Source organism: Schistocerca serialis, chromosome 12 (assembly GCF_023864345.2).
Source record: "Schistocerca serialis cubense isolate TAMUIC-IGC-003099 chromosome 12, iqSchSeri2.2, whole genome shotgun sequence".
Taxonomy (NCBI): Eukaryota; Metazoa; Arthropoda; class Insecta; order Orthoptera; family Acrididae; genus Schistocerca; species Schistocerca serialis.
The window spans coordinates 30,494,512-30,512,039 of record NC_064649.1 but is presented as its reverse complement, the minus strand read 5'-3'; the positions used below and the strand labels follow the sequence as shown (position 1 = coordinate 30,512,039).

At 37.1% G+C, this 17,528-nt stretch overlaps 1 protein-coding gene and 1 long non-coding RNA gene across 2 annotated transcripts in view; both read left to right on the top strand.

Annotated features, from left to right (window-relative positions):
* The window catches only part of LOC126428256 (uncharacterized), a 42,791-nt gene extending 40,881 nt beyond the window's left edge, over positions 1-1,910 (top strand). The window contains exon 5 of the mRNA XM_050090169.1: positions 1,897-1,910. The gene's annotated coding sequence lies outside the window, so the exon portion shown is untranslated. The remainder of the gene's footprint in view (positions 1-1,896) is intronic.
* Positions 1,911-16,389: 14,479 nt separating this feature from the next.
* On the top strand, positions 16,390-16,998 carry LOC126428257 (uncharacterized). Its single transcript, XR_007576804.1, has 2 exons — positions 16,390-16,725; positions 16,828-16,998. It is a non-coding gene; the product is annotated as an uncharacterized LOC126428257 (long non-coding RNA).
* Positions 16,999-17,528: the final 530 nt, after the last annotated feature.

Sequence of the window (17,528 nt, the reverse complement as noted above, 5' to 3'; positions counted from 1 at the left end):
CCCTGCCACCGCTTGGTGAGTAGATTTTTTTTATCTGTGCAGTTACATTATCAATAATTAATTATTTTTGTTGTTATACTCTGACTTAATATAAAGTGTCCAGTGTTTGATTTAAAATTCCTGCCAGTCTTAAAAATGGCCCCATATCAGATGCTGTGGGAAACCTAACTCTACCTATTAAATTCACAAGCTCGGTGACACTGTATCGCTGTCGTCCTTCCATCACAAGCCCAGAACACTATCTGGCCTATGATGTTCTGCAGCAGCTGTTAACACCTGTTACTATAGGCTGTGCATCGAATAGGCATAATCACTGTGGCAGCGCAGAAGGAAAAACAATTAAGAAAGTCAATTGTAAATAATGCAACAGGGGAAATACTGCAGAATGCCAAAAACTGCCAAGTGCAGATGTGAAATGAAGCCTGTTGACACCAACCACTGCTAGCAAGAAGGAAAGGAGTGCATTATGTATAAATTTAAACTTCCATTGCAGTTAGCTCAAGACAGACAACCTATAGTAGCAGGTGAACTGAAAATGATTTCTGTTATCAGTAACAGTACAATACCTCTGTTAGTAGGGAGTTTTGTAATGGAATAAAATAGAAGGAACCCTTGTGATGCAGGCTATAAACTGAAAGTAATAGCACATGCAGAAGAATGCAGAAACAGAGCAGCATTTCGGTCCTCTGCCTACAGAAAAAAACCATTGGTGGTTGGTGGGCTTGTGGAGAAGAACTGAAAGAAATGGGGAAGACTGAATGTGCAAATAGAAGACTGAGTGAAAGATGGCCAAAACTAGAAGATGATGTGTTGAAATGGATTCAAGGATACCATCAAAATGTTATTGGAATTAATGCATAAATGATTCAAATACACGCTCGTAAGCTAGTGCTGCAGTGGAACTTAACAGACATGAAGGGTGGAGGTAGTTGTTGCTACAGGTTTATGGACTTGGCATCAAAATAACTCAGATAAAAACCTGCTTGACAATGATTTTCCAAAGAAACTTAAAGACTATCTCATTGAAAAAGAGTTTTACAGTGTTGCAGAATACTTATGTCATTAAATTTGTATATATTGTTATTCATTATCAGTGATGTAAAAATGTAAGTTAAAGGAGTAGAAAAATAAGTGATAATGAATGTTACTACTTTGACATGTCCTATATTACACGTACATTTACTGTACACAATGTAATCTTACAGGATCAAATAAAATTCAATTCAGTTCAATTCAATTCAAAACGCCACAGGAGTATGAAGAGAAAATATTATATTTCCATTGCTTTGTTATTCAACATTGAAAGAAAATCATTGTAGAACTAAGTCAAATAGATAATGTGGATGAAATTCCTCTGACATTTCATGTGACAAGTAACAGAACTGTCACCACGAAAGGTGCTAAAACTGTAACTATAAAAACAGATGGACATGTAAAAATGTTATTTTGTAAAAAAAATTTCTTAAAAATTAAGATGTGTCTTATAGTCTGTAAAATACAGTACTATATCTCAAACATTGTTATCCTTCATCAGAGAGCTTATCCTGCTTACTAATTAATCACTTTGTTGCCTCACGGGTTATTATTTTCTTCAACTGAATGCTTGTCACATTTTTCACTTTTGTGCAAATTTTTGTACATTCATCGGAACATCTACAATCAACTGTCATAACATCGCGTTTATTCGATCGTGAGCCATTGTTTGTAATTGTGTTTATATTCATTGCCTTAAGTAACTATGCACCTGCTGTTAACCTATTTGTGTCTGTGAACATGTAATTTCACAAATTAATTTTTCTCCATTAACTATGTTTGTGTCATGAAGAAATTTTGAATGTTTTTATGCTTCAACGTCACTTTTTCATCTTTAGATTATATATATACTTTCTCTTTCAGGTTTTGGATTCTGATTTGGTCAGATCCTTTTCAAGCCAGTATATATGACCCATCCAACTTCTCTTGAAGTTTATGAAGTACTTCACACACTACCTCATTTTGATGCTACCTGTTACTAACTGCATGTAAATCTAATCCATATTAAAAGCATATTTTGCCAGATTCTTGAGGTTTTGTATGTGGCTTTATTTTGGCACTCTTACTGTAACTGGATGATTATAATGAACAACGGGCATATCTCAATACAAGGCATGTCCCGAAAGTAAGTACCATTTTGGGGAAAAACTCATAAAAACCTTTTTATCAAAACAAAATTTATTTTTGCAAGAAAGGACATTTCTTAAACTATTTTTCTACATAGTTTCCACCGTTGTTCAGACATTTGTCACAGCGGGAAGGCAACTTTTCTATGCCCTCTTCATAGAACGACACTGCCAGTGAAGACAGCCACAGCAAAGCACCGTAATTTTTTGCGTTGTCATCGATGTCAAAGTGCCTTCCTCCAACATCATGCCTCAAGGTCAAGAACAGGTGGTCAGAAAGTGCAATATTGGGGCTGTATGGTGGGTGATTGGACTGCTCCCCCTTTATTATTGAATAAGGTTTCAAGTGACACCAGCAGAACGGAGACACGCATTGTCATGAAGCAACACAGAGCCGTGGCCAAACATTCCACACCATTTGTTTTGAATTGTGTGCTGAAGTTTTCTCAGTATTGCATTGATGGTTTCACCTCTGGGAAGGAACTCAACAAGTAGAATGCTCTGTCTGTCCCAGAACACAGTGCTGTTTTGACATATTGTTTTTTGGGGGATTGTGATTGCCTCCCCTCTATTGACTGTTGTTTTGATTATGAGTGCCATGAGATACCCGAGTTATGTCACCAGTTACAATTCTGTTTAAGAATTCATCTCCATCACCACAGTATTGGGTAAGAAATGTCAAAGCACTTCTAAGTCGCCTCTTACTGCCGACATCCATAAGCACTTTCAGAAATTGATGGGAACACAATTTGCAAAAATTTAAGCGATTTCTGACAATCTCATGCAAAGCAGTTTTTGAAATTTGTGGAGACTCATCACAAAGTATTCTTATTGTGAACCATTTGTTTTCACAAATTTCCTCATTCACTTTCTCAGCCAAATCAGCATTGACAGCACAAGTGTACCCACTCCATGCTTCATCACAAACACTGGTTCATCCATCATTAAATTGTGTGACCCACATTTTCACCATTCCATCACTCATTATATTTTCACCATAAATTTCTACAAGCTGACGACGAATTTAAGCTGGTTTAACATTCCCTGCAGCCAGAATTAGACTTAGAAGACACAGTTCACAGTTGGATGGTTCAGAAACTTCTCAAATATTTTGAATGATCACTAATAAATGTAAACACAACACAGTCTGGCTGCAATGGTGTCAGTGGAAAGACAATGAACCAGAGAGACGAGTGTGATGGTTCAAATGGCTCTGAGCACTATGGGATTTAACATCTGAGGTCATCAGTGCCCTAGAACTTAAAACTACTTAAACCTAACTAATGTAAGGACATCACACACATCCATGTCCCAGGCAGGATTCGAACCTGCGACTGTAGTAGTCGCGTGGTTCCGGACTGAAGTGCCTAGAACCGCTCGGCTACCACAGCCGGCGACGAGTGTGAATGTGTGAACTGCGACACTAGTGCTGCAGTGGCAGTAGAATGAAATGGTACTTACTTTCCAAACATGGCTAGTATCTTGGTACTTTTTTTGTGTATGAATGGTCCAATTTTATAAGTTATTCAGTGTACATGGTAAGTTTTTCATACTCAGTAAAGCTGTGTCATTATCTTGAATGTCCATATTCATGAAAATTCTCTCATTATACAGCTTACTTATTTGCAACATGCACTGCTACATTTGTCACTTATTATGTTGTATGTTACTATTCTGCACCTGTTGAAACAAGTTCTCTGTCAGTGGCGTCTTAGTATTACACCAATTATCAAGTCTGATTATGTATCACTTTCATACTGATTATATGCCACTCTGTCATATTAAAAAAGTTTTGTATGCTGTATGATTGCTATTTATTGCTGATCATAATTTTTTTTATTGTGATTCTAGAAAAGGTAATAGGTCACATATAGTAGTCACTAGACGTCAATCAAGGTACTTTATTTTCATTTATGAAAAGAAAGAAGTTCCATTAACATCTAGCTACTACTTTTTCTGACCTATCAGCTTTTTTATGGAACTTATTTATTTTCATTTGTGGGAATAAAGGTTTCATTAACATATAGTGACTGCTTTTTGTGACCTATCAGCTTTTTTAGAATCATAATAAAAATAATTAAAAATGATTGCACAATTCACTCATGACTTTCCACTTGTACTTAAAATACTGATCATATTGTTTGTCACTATCATATACACTAACTCTTACACTCATTATTAATTAACTGTCTCATCAAAGAATTATCATTATAATTTTTGATAAGAGGTTTTGTTTGTCTTCTCTGAACACTGATTTGAGGAATCAATTTGTTCATGTTGGGATAATATTAACCTCCACACATAAGAAATTGTTACTTGCTAATGTTTTTGCCAATGTAACAAAACATTATGTGATTAGTAGTGACAGAAAATTTAATGAAAATTATCATAGAAATAATAACAGAAAATTTGAGGTTTTTATAAAATGTTGCAGAATTTGGCATTTCCCTCTGTAAAATTTTATAAATCCAAGATTATGTAAGTTATTGAACGTTAAAATTGTATTTCGACTTCTTTTTTTTTCAAGGTTGTAGTTCATGTATAATGATGTTTATTTCCTACATAACAAATAATGATGTGATGTCAAAAAAATATTCTGCTTCCAAAGTCATTCTTCTTGACACTTTTGAACAACAAATCATAAAAAAGAATGATGCATTTTGTAGAGATCTTTAAGATGGTATATCAAACAAACTTTCGTAGTATGCAAGTATAAAAAGATGCCAAATATAGCACTTCAGTTTTGGAAACAATGTAAATAATCATGAGTTCTGCTTTGTTTTCTTTTGCTAGTCAATCTCAGCACAGGATACTTGATGTTCCACATACATCACAGTCGTCAACGTATGACAGGTGAAGAATTTAAGTAATGCCTCATGAATAGTGCAATTGATTGCTTCTTATGGACTAATGTTCCTTGCTTTCACTAACTCACAACCAACTTATCATCTTTCAGTATATCTTAAACCTTGGGCAATGCAACAGACTAGCATGTCACTGCAAACTGTATTCAAAAAATAGTAAAATAATATCGAGTAAATACTGAAATAAGCATTCTCACTTACCTGTTATGCCACTAGAAACAAGACTGCATGATGATGATGGCACATATCATGTTTCATCAACTCATCACCTTTCAACACCACCTAAACCTCAGGCTATGCAGCAAACCAGGCTATGACTGCAAACCACATTCACAAAATAATATTGAATAACTATGGAAATAAACATTCTCAGTTACCTGTTCTTCCACCAGAAACAAACTTACATGACATCACATATCCTGTGCTGTGTTTCATTGATAGGAGCAAACCGAGTGTAATACATAATGTTGGTTTACATGTTTATAAAGCTAACATGCCACATTTGGTGGTTCCCATATTTGTACTTGGTACTGCAAAAATGTGCAGTTTAATTGATACATAGTATTAATGATCTGTCCAAAACACATCCAGTTGCTGAATAAAAATATTGCCTCTAATCCAAATTAAAAGATCATTATTGTGAAAAAGGGAATGTTTGATGAAGAAACCAGAAAATTCCTGAAAAACCTGATGGGAAAAAATACTTCAAGCAGAGGGGCTGTTAAAAACTCAAACACACTGGATTGCACCTTCAAACTGGTCTGACAATTCGTATGGCCACAAATCCATGCAAGTTTCTGTTCACAGCTCTACATTTGTGTTTCAGTCATGAGATGATAATGATGAACTCTGTTAATGCCAATGTGGCAAAAAAGCTGTTCAGTGTACCTGTAGTGACAAGTAACAGCCATGTAGACATTAAAAAATGTGTCGTGTGTGCTGTAGGCAAATACAGAATGCAGATGGCTGTTTCCACACTGCAGTGAAGTATTGACATATCGGCTGCATAATGTTTCAGGAGAGAACTTTCAATTTACAACAATGCTTTAGTTTGAAAAATGTTTTAACATTGTGTTGTTACTGAGTTATTTTTCATTTAATTGATTAGGTGTAATGGATTTAACATAAATGATTTCTTTTTTTTCAGCAATTAAAATAAATGTTATCTGTAATGCCAATAAACACAATGAAATTGATAGGTATATTTTCATTTGCAACCTAATCTGAAAAAAATTACATACGACAAAAATGAGGAATGTACTGCACTTTAAAAATAAGCAGTCAGAAACTAATTCAAAAACTGGCAATAAATGATACCAAATTTGGTAGATTACAACACCAAAATAATACTAAAAATTGGGAAAAAAGAATATCGAATTTTGCAGAAAATAGCACTGAGATTGACAAATACTGACTCTAAAATTGGCTAATAACATCATTGAAGTAGGCAAAAAAAATAAAATGATTTTTTCTTGTCTCTAATGATTAGCTATTACAGCAGGGTATGCCAGACACGAGCAGATTATCTAATGGAATGGAGGTAAACCACTTAAGTTGTAAAAGATTTTTATTTTTCCAGTATTATGACCAATTTCAGGCTAACAAATGCCCATTATAAGGTGTAATTTTATTGTGCCCATTCTATTTCAGATCATAAACGTGGATTTTGGCATCCCACATCTTCAGTCTAAAGGCCATTCCTGAATATTCCTGAGGAAACTCAAATACTCCACAGCATCAACCCAGTGTGTACTTCAAATGAATGAATCTTGCTTAAACACAAGGCACTACTGAACAATTTTTCTTTTTTTGAAACAGCATCCAGATTTATCCCTTCTACTTTCTGTCATCAGAGGATTATTTATTTGTGTGTGGTTGTAGTGTTACTGAACCTCAGCCAAATGTTTATTTACTAAATGACAGGTTGCTACTTACTGTAAAGAAGACTGTCAAGTTGCAGACAGGCACAATTAAAAGACACTTATTTCCTACCTGGAGTTTCCATTGTTTGATATTTACCAAATGACACAGTCTTTGTACTTAGAATGGCTTTTAGGATTCATTTTAATTGAATCAACTGCAGATTCTTGCTGAACCATTGTAAATTAAGTAAACGAACACTGTTTTTGCCTTGTTTCACAAATTTTATTATGGTTACTACACAACCTAAGTATTGGGTTATAAGCCTTTTCAAGTGCATTACTGACTGATTTCAAAGATGATTTTTAGGATTTTTCAGTGTTTTATCTGTGGGCATAAAAAGAGTGGTTTTCTTATTACATGTGCTTTATCTAATCCGTTTGTCTTATATTATTGTAGTTTCTACATTTTATGTGCCTCTGGCATAGCTCATGGTACTTTATAGTGTAGTTTTTCAACACTGCATTTTAAAAAATGGTCATTTTGATGTTTGTCTTATGATACCTTTTTACATTTTATGCTCCTTCAGTGTCATTTACATCACTTCTTAGTATAATTTCTCAGCTTGTACCAAAGATTGATAGTTCGATGTGAAATTCCAGCTAGTCACTTTTGTAATATTTCCTGTTTCATCCTAATAGAGGGCTTTGGCGTTGCTCGACTGATTTAGTAGCTTACCTGTTCTGTTCCCTTCTCTGCAAGCACCTGTTTGTGTCTTACTCTCGCTTTTGGTGGTCACCTCTGCTCTGTCCAGTCTTCCACCGCTTGGGATCGTAGCATGTGATACAAGTTTTAACCTGGTATTCTGCATTATGACTCTCTGTCTATATAGGCCCTGTTAGTACTCTTGGTTCCCCAGTCACCACTGTTCTGCAATGGTTTTTGTATTTTTCATTGCAACTAGGTTGACTGTTGGTACAATTTCAGTCTAGATAGTTCTTATTCATTTCATTGCCTTGCACTTTCAAGTGTTTGTAAACAATTTTTCCTTAATGTTATCTCATGCTTGTTTTCAGTGACATTACACCTGATGATGGGCATTTGTTAGACCAAAACAAGTGATATTGAAAAAATAAAAACCTTTTGCAACTAAAGTGGTTTACCTCCATATTCCCTATGATACTAAGTTGCAGATGTTCATTCAACAGGATTACTTGCTTATGGGATATGTCGCTTTTGCGGCTAAAGAAGATTTACACATGTATCAGCCCTATATAACATGTACATTAATTATATATAAAAACAAAGATGAGGTGACTTACCGAACAAAAGTGCTGGCAGGTCGATAGACACAAACATACACACAAAATTCAAGCTTTCGCAACAAACTGTTGCCTCATCAGGAAAGAGGGAAGGAGAGGGGAAGACGAAAGAAAGTGGGTTTTAAAGGAGAGGGTAAGGAGTCATTCCAATCCCGGGAGCGGAAAGACTTACCTTAGGGGGAAAAAAGGACAGGTATACACTCGCACACACGCACATATCCATCCACACATACAGACACAAGCAGACATGTCTGCTTGTGTCTGTATGTGTGGATGGATATGTGCGTGTGTGCGAGTGTATACACTTACCTTAGGGGGAAAAAAGGACAGGTATACACTCGCACACACGCACATATCCATCCACACATACAGACACAAGCAGACATGTCTGCTTGTGTCTGTATGTGTGGATGGATATGTGCGTGTGTGCGAGTGTATACCTGTCCTTTTTTCCCCCTAAGGTAAGTCTTTCCGCTCCCGGGATTGGAATGACTCCTTACCCTCTCCTTTAAAACCCACTTCCTTTCGTCTTCCCCTCTCCTTCCCTCTTTCCTGATGAGGCAACAGTTTGTTGCGAAAGCTTGAATTTTGTGTGTATGTTTGTGTCTATCGACCTGCCAGCACTTTTGTTCGGTAAGTCACCTCATCTTTGTTTTTATATATAATTTTTCCCACGTGGAATATTTCCTTCCATTATATTGATGTACATTAATTGCTCATTTATACTCATTTGTATTGTCAACCTTATGTGCAACTCCACTTTTCCTTTATAATAGCCCCCTTACTGATTATATGCTGTCCAAATGCAGTGGCACTAACATTTTGCTATGCTGATTGTTCATTAACATCATTATTTTATATGTCATCCCCTTGCAACTAAATACTAACAAAATAGAACTGAAGCACTATTGAAAGCCCATTTCTGTACCTTAATTATGGAATGGGCATTTGAATCTTGCTATGATCATGTTTACATTAGAATTTTCAGTATACTCTGAATACTAATGTTTAATGATTTTTCTTTTGATTATTTTGGTGAATTATTTGTATGTTGTGTTTTGCACATATTATACTTTTGTCTATGGTATGCTCTTTATAGGAAAGTTAACTACTGTGCTGATTGCCATACTGTGATTGATAATTAGTAGTTAATCAAACAGGCATAATAAGGGGAGTTGTCATGACGTCACAAAAGTTGAAGCTAACATCCAGCATGTTAGTTATCCCAGATATTAGCCTCTGGTGGAAAAGTTTTGATTAAAAATGCCAGTTTGCATCATATTTTGGTGAGCTATTAGAAGGAAAGATTGGAAACTGACCACACTTAGCAAAATACAGGGTGTCCATTAAGTCCCTTTACAACTTCAAAATTTTATTACAATAGCAGTTGTTGAAATATTTTAACAACATTTCTTTTATTGTAATCAGTGTTTATAAAAGTTTTTTTGACAGTGTTTAAATAACATGGGCGCCTTTAGTTGCAAAAAGCATATCAAGACTGTACTCGATTTCTTGCCATGTTTGCTGTCATCAATGGTGGCAATGGCATTACAAATCCTTCACTTCAAGGCAGTAATGTCCCATATCTGTGTCTGATACACGATATCTCTTACATACCCCCATAAAAAAAAGTCCAAGGGAGTGATATCTGGCGAATGTGGTGGCCAAGGAATTGGCCCATCCCTCCCAATCCATCTGCCTGGAAATGTTTCATTGGGGAACTGATGAACATGCAGTCCCCAATGTGGTGGTGCAACATCTTGCTGGAAAATGATTGATGGTTGTAAGTCAATCAGTTTTGGTGCTACATATTTGGTCAGAAGGTTCATGTAAACATCTGCAGTAATTGTTGACTCGTTGAAGAAAAATGGACCAATTATTCAGTTGCACATGATTCCACACCACAGATTCACTTTTGGACTATCCCGGTGAAGCTTCCTAGTCACATGGGTGTGTACAAATCCCCAGATTCTCACATTGTGTCTGTCTAATAACCCAGAAACATGAAAAGTTGCCTTGTCACTGAAACAAAATCGCTTGAGGAATGGTTCATCCTCCGGAAGGCATTCCAGCATGTTGAGTGCAAACTCTGTCCGTTTTGGCTTGTCATTTGGCTCATGTGTCTCTAACAGTTGCACTTTGTAAGTGTACAACCATAAGTTCCTGTGGAGGACCATGTGCACAATTGAAAGTGGTAGTTGCAGCTGTCTGGCAGCAGTGCAGATGGACTTCGTAGGTGAATGAGTGAATACGTTTAAAACGTGATCAATGTTTTCCTCGGATGTTCTTGGGCCCCCACGGTAACTACTGCGCCATCCAGGAGACAGCGACCATTACCGTAATTGCACGAAATATCTTGGTACACCTCACGGCTGATCCACAATCCCATCGACCACCACCTATCCCCAGTTCCTGTCCATTACACTCCTGTTTGCTACTTATATATTCCCACAGGAGGTTAGATGTATTTGTGCATTCACATTGAAAAAAGTGCATCCATTACCCAGTCAGGCTTATCAATTATTTGGATGCACAATCTCTGTTCCTTAAAAAAAAAAACAGGCACAGATGGACAGGGACTGAAGACAGGTGGCGCCCGATGGGAGTGTGGATCCACCGTGACGCGTACCGAGATGGTCCGTGTGCAATTGTGATAATGTTGTGTCCTGGATGGCACAGTGGTTACTGCTCCTGCCTTGCAAGCAGGAGATGCAGAATTCCAATCCTGGTCCAGTACACATTTTCGTTCATCACTGCTGATTCCGCTTAATGTCCCACTTCAGCTGATAGCAGTGATCCTCCTTCAGTGTTTCATAGCTGCTGGATTTGTGTGATGTCTGTTCTCTTGAAGGAACAGACACTGTGCATTCAAATAATTGATTAGCCTGGCTGGGCAATGGATACAAAGTCTTCAGTGCAAATGCACAAATATGTCTGACCTCCTCTGGGAATCTTTAAGTAGCGAACAGGAGTATATTGGACAGAGGCTGCAGATAGATGGTACTGAGATAGTCTGTGCAGTTGTGCACTGTGTCCCAGATGGTGCCGTGGTTACCGCACCTGCCTAGTATGCAGGAGATCCCGGATGCAAATCCCAGTCCGGTACACATTTTTGTTTGTCACTGCTGATTCCTCTTAATGTCCCGCTACAGCTGATAGCAGTGATCCCCCCTCAAAACATGCCCCAAGCCTGATCCCCCCTCCCACATCTTTCCATTAATTGGATTCATTCACAAGTCAATGACAATAGCTGCTAAAATGCAAGAGAAATGTGTGTCAAAATGTACTGGCAGATCACAGAAAGCTTTTTCCTTCTCATCCTGTATGGTAAGTCTCCCCTGATCTGTGGTTCTAGGTGACTGTCCCAAAATCTACCTTTTCCAAGACCAGTCTTTTCCTTCACCCTTCAACCTTCTTCCTTCCCCTTCAACCCTTCTGCCTGAAGAAGGAGCCACTGGCTCCGAAAGCTTGCCAATCACAACAGTCTTTTACGTGTGTGTTCTGCCACCACTTAGTGAGCAGATTCTTTATCTATTCAATTAAATAATTTTACCAATAATTGATTGTTTTTGTTGTTAAAGTATCATTACAGTGCCACAAATCTCTTGCATCAACTAGAAACATAAAAATTAACCAAGCAATTATGTACAGTTAACTTCAAAAACATCAGTCAGGCATTGCTTTAAAGTTAAATTTTCACAACATTACTCCATTAATTGCAATGCTTCCTACAGCTAGATTTTCACAAAATCAGTGGGCTGGCCTAGGCAAACATAATAAATGACATTTGACATGAGAACACCTACAGATAAATCATACTCTGGTGGGAAAAAATCCCAAATCCAAGAAATAATGTAGAGTAATGAAATTTCAGTGATACATTTGTTTAGGTAACATATTTACGAAATTAACATTGCAAGATCACAGGTTAACGTAGGTGCAAGAAAAGCCATTGCAAATGTGAAATGCTGGTACATTACTAACAAGAGAACCTTCCCATCGCACCCCGTCAGATTTAGTTATACGGTTAGTTACTATGGGTGCCAGATATCAGTCCCACGCATGCTCGATTGGAGACAGATCTGGTGATCGAGCAGCCCAAGACATGTCAAAACGCTGTACAGAATGTTGGTTTACAACAGTGGTATGTGGATGAGGGTTAACCTGAATGGAAAACACCCCCTCGAATGTCGTTTATGAATGACAGCACAACAGTTTCAATCACCATACTGATGCATAAATTTGCAGTCAAGGTGCAAGGAATAACCACAAGAGAGCTCCTACTGTCATACGAAATCGCACCCCAGACCATAATTCCAGGTATAGGTCCAGTGCCTAGCACGCAAACAGTTTGGTTGCAGCCACTCAGCTGGCCTTCTCCTAACCTACATACACCACTGGCATCGAGGTAGAACCAGCTTTCATCAGAAAACCCAACAGAACTCCACCCTAGCCTACAATGAGCTCTCGCTTTGCACCAAAGAGTCATAAATGGCAGTGGTTCTGAATCAATGGAATGTATGATAAAGGGCGTCTGGGTAAGAGCTATCCTTGAAGTAACCAATTTGTGACACTGTGTTGTGTCACTGTGGTGCCAGCTGCTGCTACAACAGAGGTATTACAACGTGTCACAGCCACACGCAAAACACGACAGTTTCCCTTTTTGGTATCACCACGTGGCCATCCAGAGCCCAGTCTCCTTGCTACTGTACCTTCCCATGACCACCAGTGCCACTAATTCTCTGCAATGGCTACATTCCTGTCAAGTCTTTCTGCAATATTGTGAAAAGAAAGTCCATCTTCTCATAGATCTATTACAGTACCTCATTCAAACAGAGTGAGGTATTAATAATGGCATCTTTGACATCTTAAAGGTGTTCTTGACTAACATCAATTCACTACAACCAGTCTCAAAGGCACCTAATGTTCATAACCTTTATAGAGCATGCTGAAAATAAACCTGACTAGTAGTACCACTCTTACGGGACTGGCATGATATATGGATAGGTGTCATCTTCCTCGTTTATCCTGCACAACTTATTTTTTTCTGTCAGTGTACAGCCACAAAGTAGGAAAACAGAAAAAACTAAGTATGTGCAAATTTACACCAATTCATGGATAGCAACATAAGTGTCAATCATTACTGTCTTCTTTCCAGTGTGTCACCATTTTAGATGCCCCAAAACATTAGCAGATTAGTGTTCACAATTGCTTCTTGTTCTTAATTTCTGTCATGTTCATACAACACTTGTTATAGACTGAAAATGTCACAATGCTTCCATAAATAACAGAGAGCCAGGAAGCATTTTAGACGTTTTTCTGGTCTCGGATGCATATTTGATGCGGTAATATGACACATTTGTCTTGTTAATGTAACTTTCTTTTTGTTATATATTTCGAATAACCGAGAAGAGAACTATGTGATGTGAAAAGGCTACTTTAGAATTTCCAGCATTTTCCTTAATATGAAGTGATAAAACTGGAGTTCTATGTTTTCTTTGAAAACATGCTGAGAGCATATTTTTGGAAGCACAATGCAATTGGATAGATAAGTAATCTACTCACCTCCTGGCGCCAGGAAGACACACATATTAAGATATTTAAATTTGCAAGCTTTTGGAGCCAGTGGCTCCTTCTTCTGGCAGAAGTGTTGAAAGGGAAAGAACAGGGGTGAAGAAAAAGGACTGATGAGGTTTCGGAAATGGCCAGAGTCCAGAAAAGTCACCCAGAACCCTGGGTCACAGGACACTTTGCCAAACAGTATCAGAAGGAGAGACTGATTGTTGGGGACTGCACCAGACAATATTTGAAAACCTAAGAGCTTAAAGCTAAAGGATATAATAATATGCAAGGCAGACATTACCAAAAAGCAACACTATGAATTAATACGAGAGGAATGCTAAGAGCACTGCACGTGATAGAGACAGGGAGCGGTAAGGCAAGGCATCTGGCGAGAACCGAGAACATGTTGTAACACCAGTTCCCACCTGCAGAGTTCTGAGAAACTGGTGTCTGGGGGAAGACCTGAGATGGCACATATGGTGAAACAGGCACCCAGGTCATGACTGTCATGTCACAGAGCATGCTCTGCAACGGGATACTGTGTGTTGCCGATATACACCCTCTACCCGTGCCCTCTCATCCTAACTGATAACTTGGTGATGATCATGCTGATGTAAAAGGCTGAACAGTGTTTATATAATATACAGGGTGTCCATAAAGTCCCTTTACAACTTCAAAATTTTATTCCAACAGCAGTTGTTGAAATATTTTAACAAAATTTCTTTTATTGTAATCACTGTTGACAAACGGTACACATTTTTGTTCATCGTCGCTGATTCCACTTAATGTCCCACTGCAGCTGATAGCAGTGAACCCCCTTCAATTTACATATGGGTTTCACAGTTGCTGGATTTGTGCGATCTCTGTTCTTTCGAAGGAACAGACACAGTGCATTCAAATAATTGGCGCTTGTTGTTTTTCCTGTCATACTCTAGTTGTGAAGTCAGTACCGGCAGCTATTAACCACTCTCACAGTGAAGCAGGAGTGTTGTTGGACTTAAATGGTTGATTAAAATATGTAAAACAGCCTTCACTTATTATCAAACAAATGCAAATCCAGGCTGGAACAAAAATTATATTATGGGAAGGGTAGATTGCTACTCATGACATAGAGCAGATGCTGAGTTCCAGACAGGCACAACAAAAAGATTGCATGCTATACATTTGTGCTTTTGGCCATAAGGCCATCTTCTGAAGTATGAAACACATACACATTCATTTTCTTCCCCCCCCCCCCCCCCCCCCCCCACCCCCCCTCACACACACACATGATGCGCACACACACGCATGCACATGCGTGACCACTGTCTCTCGAAAGCTGAGTCTGACTTCAGCAGCTAGCAACATTGGTCATGTATGTCTGACTTGTGCTTGTGTGAATGTTTATGTGTTCGCTACATTAGAAGATGGCCTTATGGCCAAAAGCACAAATGTACAGCAGTCTGTTTGTTGTGCCTCTCTGTGTCTCAATAACTCCTCTTAAATTATCCAATTTACAATGTGGAACATTTAATAAGGACTGGAAGAGGAGAGAAGTTATGTGGAGAGTAAAGCCATGTAAAGTTAAGAATATTATCATTTGTACAGTTGGTAAAAGTGCGAATATGTTGTCTGTGGTGAACGTATAATGAGATGGATATTGATGCATATTTTCATGATGAGAGATAACTTCAATTGAAGTATTGAGGTTATAAATAAATAAATATATCTAAAAACAAAGATGATGTAACTTACCAAACGAAAGCGTTGGTATGTTGATAGACACACAAACAAACACAAACACATTTATTATGTAAATAAATAAATAAATTTATGAAGTAATAAGGATTTTTTTATGATGTGACATGATATGAATACAATGATGTGGTTGGGTTCTTTTGATTGTTATGATGAGATATAGTAGAAGTTTATAGTGAAGAATATGATGATGACTTTATAGTTAGGGATTAACTGCATGAAGTGCAGTGGATTATCCTCATAGAGTCATATGGAAATGTATTTGTAATTAGGTATCTGTAATTTTGTGAGAGCATTTCAAAGTATAGTCAGTGAAAAGAGGAAATTAAATGTTGTATTTATGATCAGTAAGTTTTCTGAATGAGAAAATGTAGTAATGTTTGGATTAAACTGCAAACTTTTCTTGAAGCACAAGTATTTGGGAAAATGTTTATAATTAACTAAACTGTTAGTAGAAATAAGATGTTATAATTTATATATGTAATTGCTATATGTAATGAGTATCATCTTGAGCAAAGTAGAAACAAGTTCTGACAGATAAAAGGTTACAAATAAAGGGGTATTTAAGAGCGGAACTGGGAGGTAACTATTGATGGACGAAGAATCCTTATTAAAATGGAACAATTTAATTGCACTCAGTTGATTAACACATTTTTACAGATTGATATCATACCTTGTACATTTGTATGTTAATTTATGGATAAAGATGTTTTGTAATAATCTTTTTTATCACTGTAATTATTGCTGAGGTGCAGATTTACTTAATTACAATTATGGTATAATTTTTACATGAATTTATTGTGTCTTGTAGACAGTGTATGTAATTTTTTATGTTTGATAACTATATTTTTAGGACATGTGCCAGTCACAGTTAACATAAAAATATGTGTAACATGTATACTTATACATAATCATGTAATTGAAGTAGATTAATACTAATAAAAAAAACAGATGTGATTCTTCTTAAATTTTTGTCTATTGATGTGCAATAATTTAGTAATTAGTTTCACAAACTGAATTTCAAATCCTGCATCTACTAATGTGAATTTGCTGTTTAATTTTATGTTTTACATTGTTTTTGCCCTGAATGTAATTGAAAACTTGTGAAGCTGTACAGTTTTGTAGGAAAATGAGGAGGTTAATTGAACTCAGAGGTTGACCAAGAATTTGAGCGAAGGAGGTGAGGACTGGTGGATGATCTCAATAATGAAGAGATGAGAGGTAAAAAAAGAAAAAGGATGACAACCAATTATGGAAATATTTTTCTCATTTAATGTATGTCACTTATATCACAGTCAGTTAGATAAATTTGTTCTGTTTCAGAAAACAATGCAAACTGTGACTCTTTGCAGGAATATTTGTAACAAATCAAGATCCATGTTGAACCTTGTTTGCCCTGTGTCAACACTATTGGCACATGAAGTTGTCTCTTGTTTTCTTTCTATTGCCCGCAAAATGTAATTAAAAAGTTAATAAATGGAACATGTAAACTTATTTCAAGCATGTGAGTTCATTTAAAACATGAAATGAAAACAAAAAAATGACTGAGAACTTCATTATTGCAATGAGCAGATACAACTGACAGTTATGATTAACAACCAGACAGACAAGATAAGTAACAATTATGAACTGGGCATTTTTCTCCCACAACAGACTAAAATTGCTCAAGGCTTCATAAATTATATTGATGCAAATGGAATTAAAATACTGGTTTTATCATTATTATAAGCCAGGGAATGTTAGAAGGCCAAGGGACATGTTTCTTACTATCACAAAAAATAGGAATGTGAAGGGTGGGAGAGCTCTCAAACGTCTCCCAGTTAATTCTGAAATCTTCCTTTCAACACCTCCCCCCTTCCCCGCTTTTGAAACTTATCAGTCTCTGCAACCCTTTCCTGTCAGTGCCATTGGCGGGAGACTATCCTTGGTACAGTGCAGAGCCTGGTTGATGATCACATTCTATGAAAGTAGACAGGATATGAAAGATAAAGGAACATTTTTATCTTCTATTAGACACTACCCAA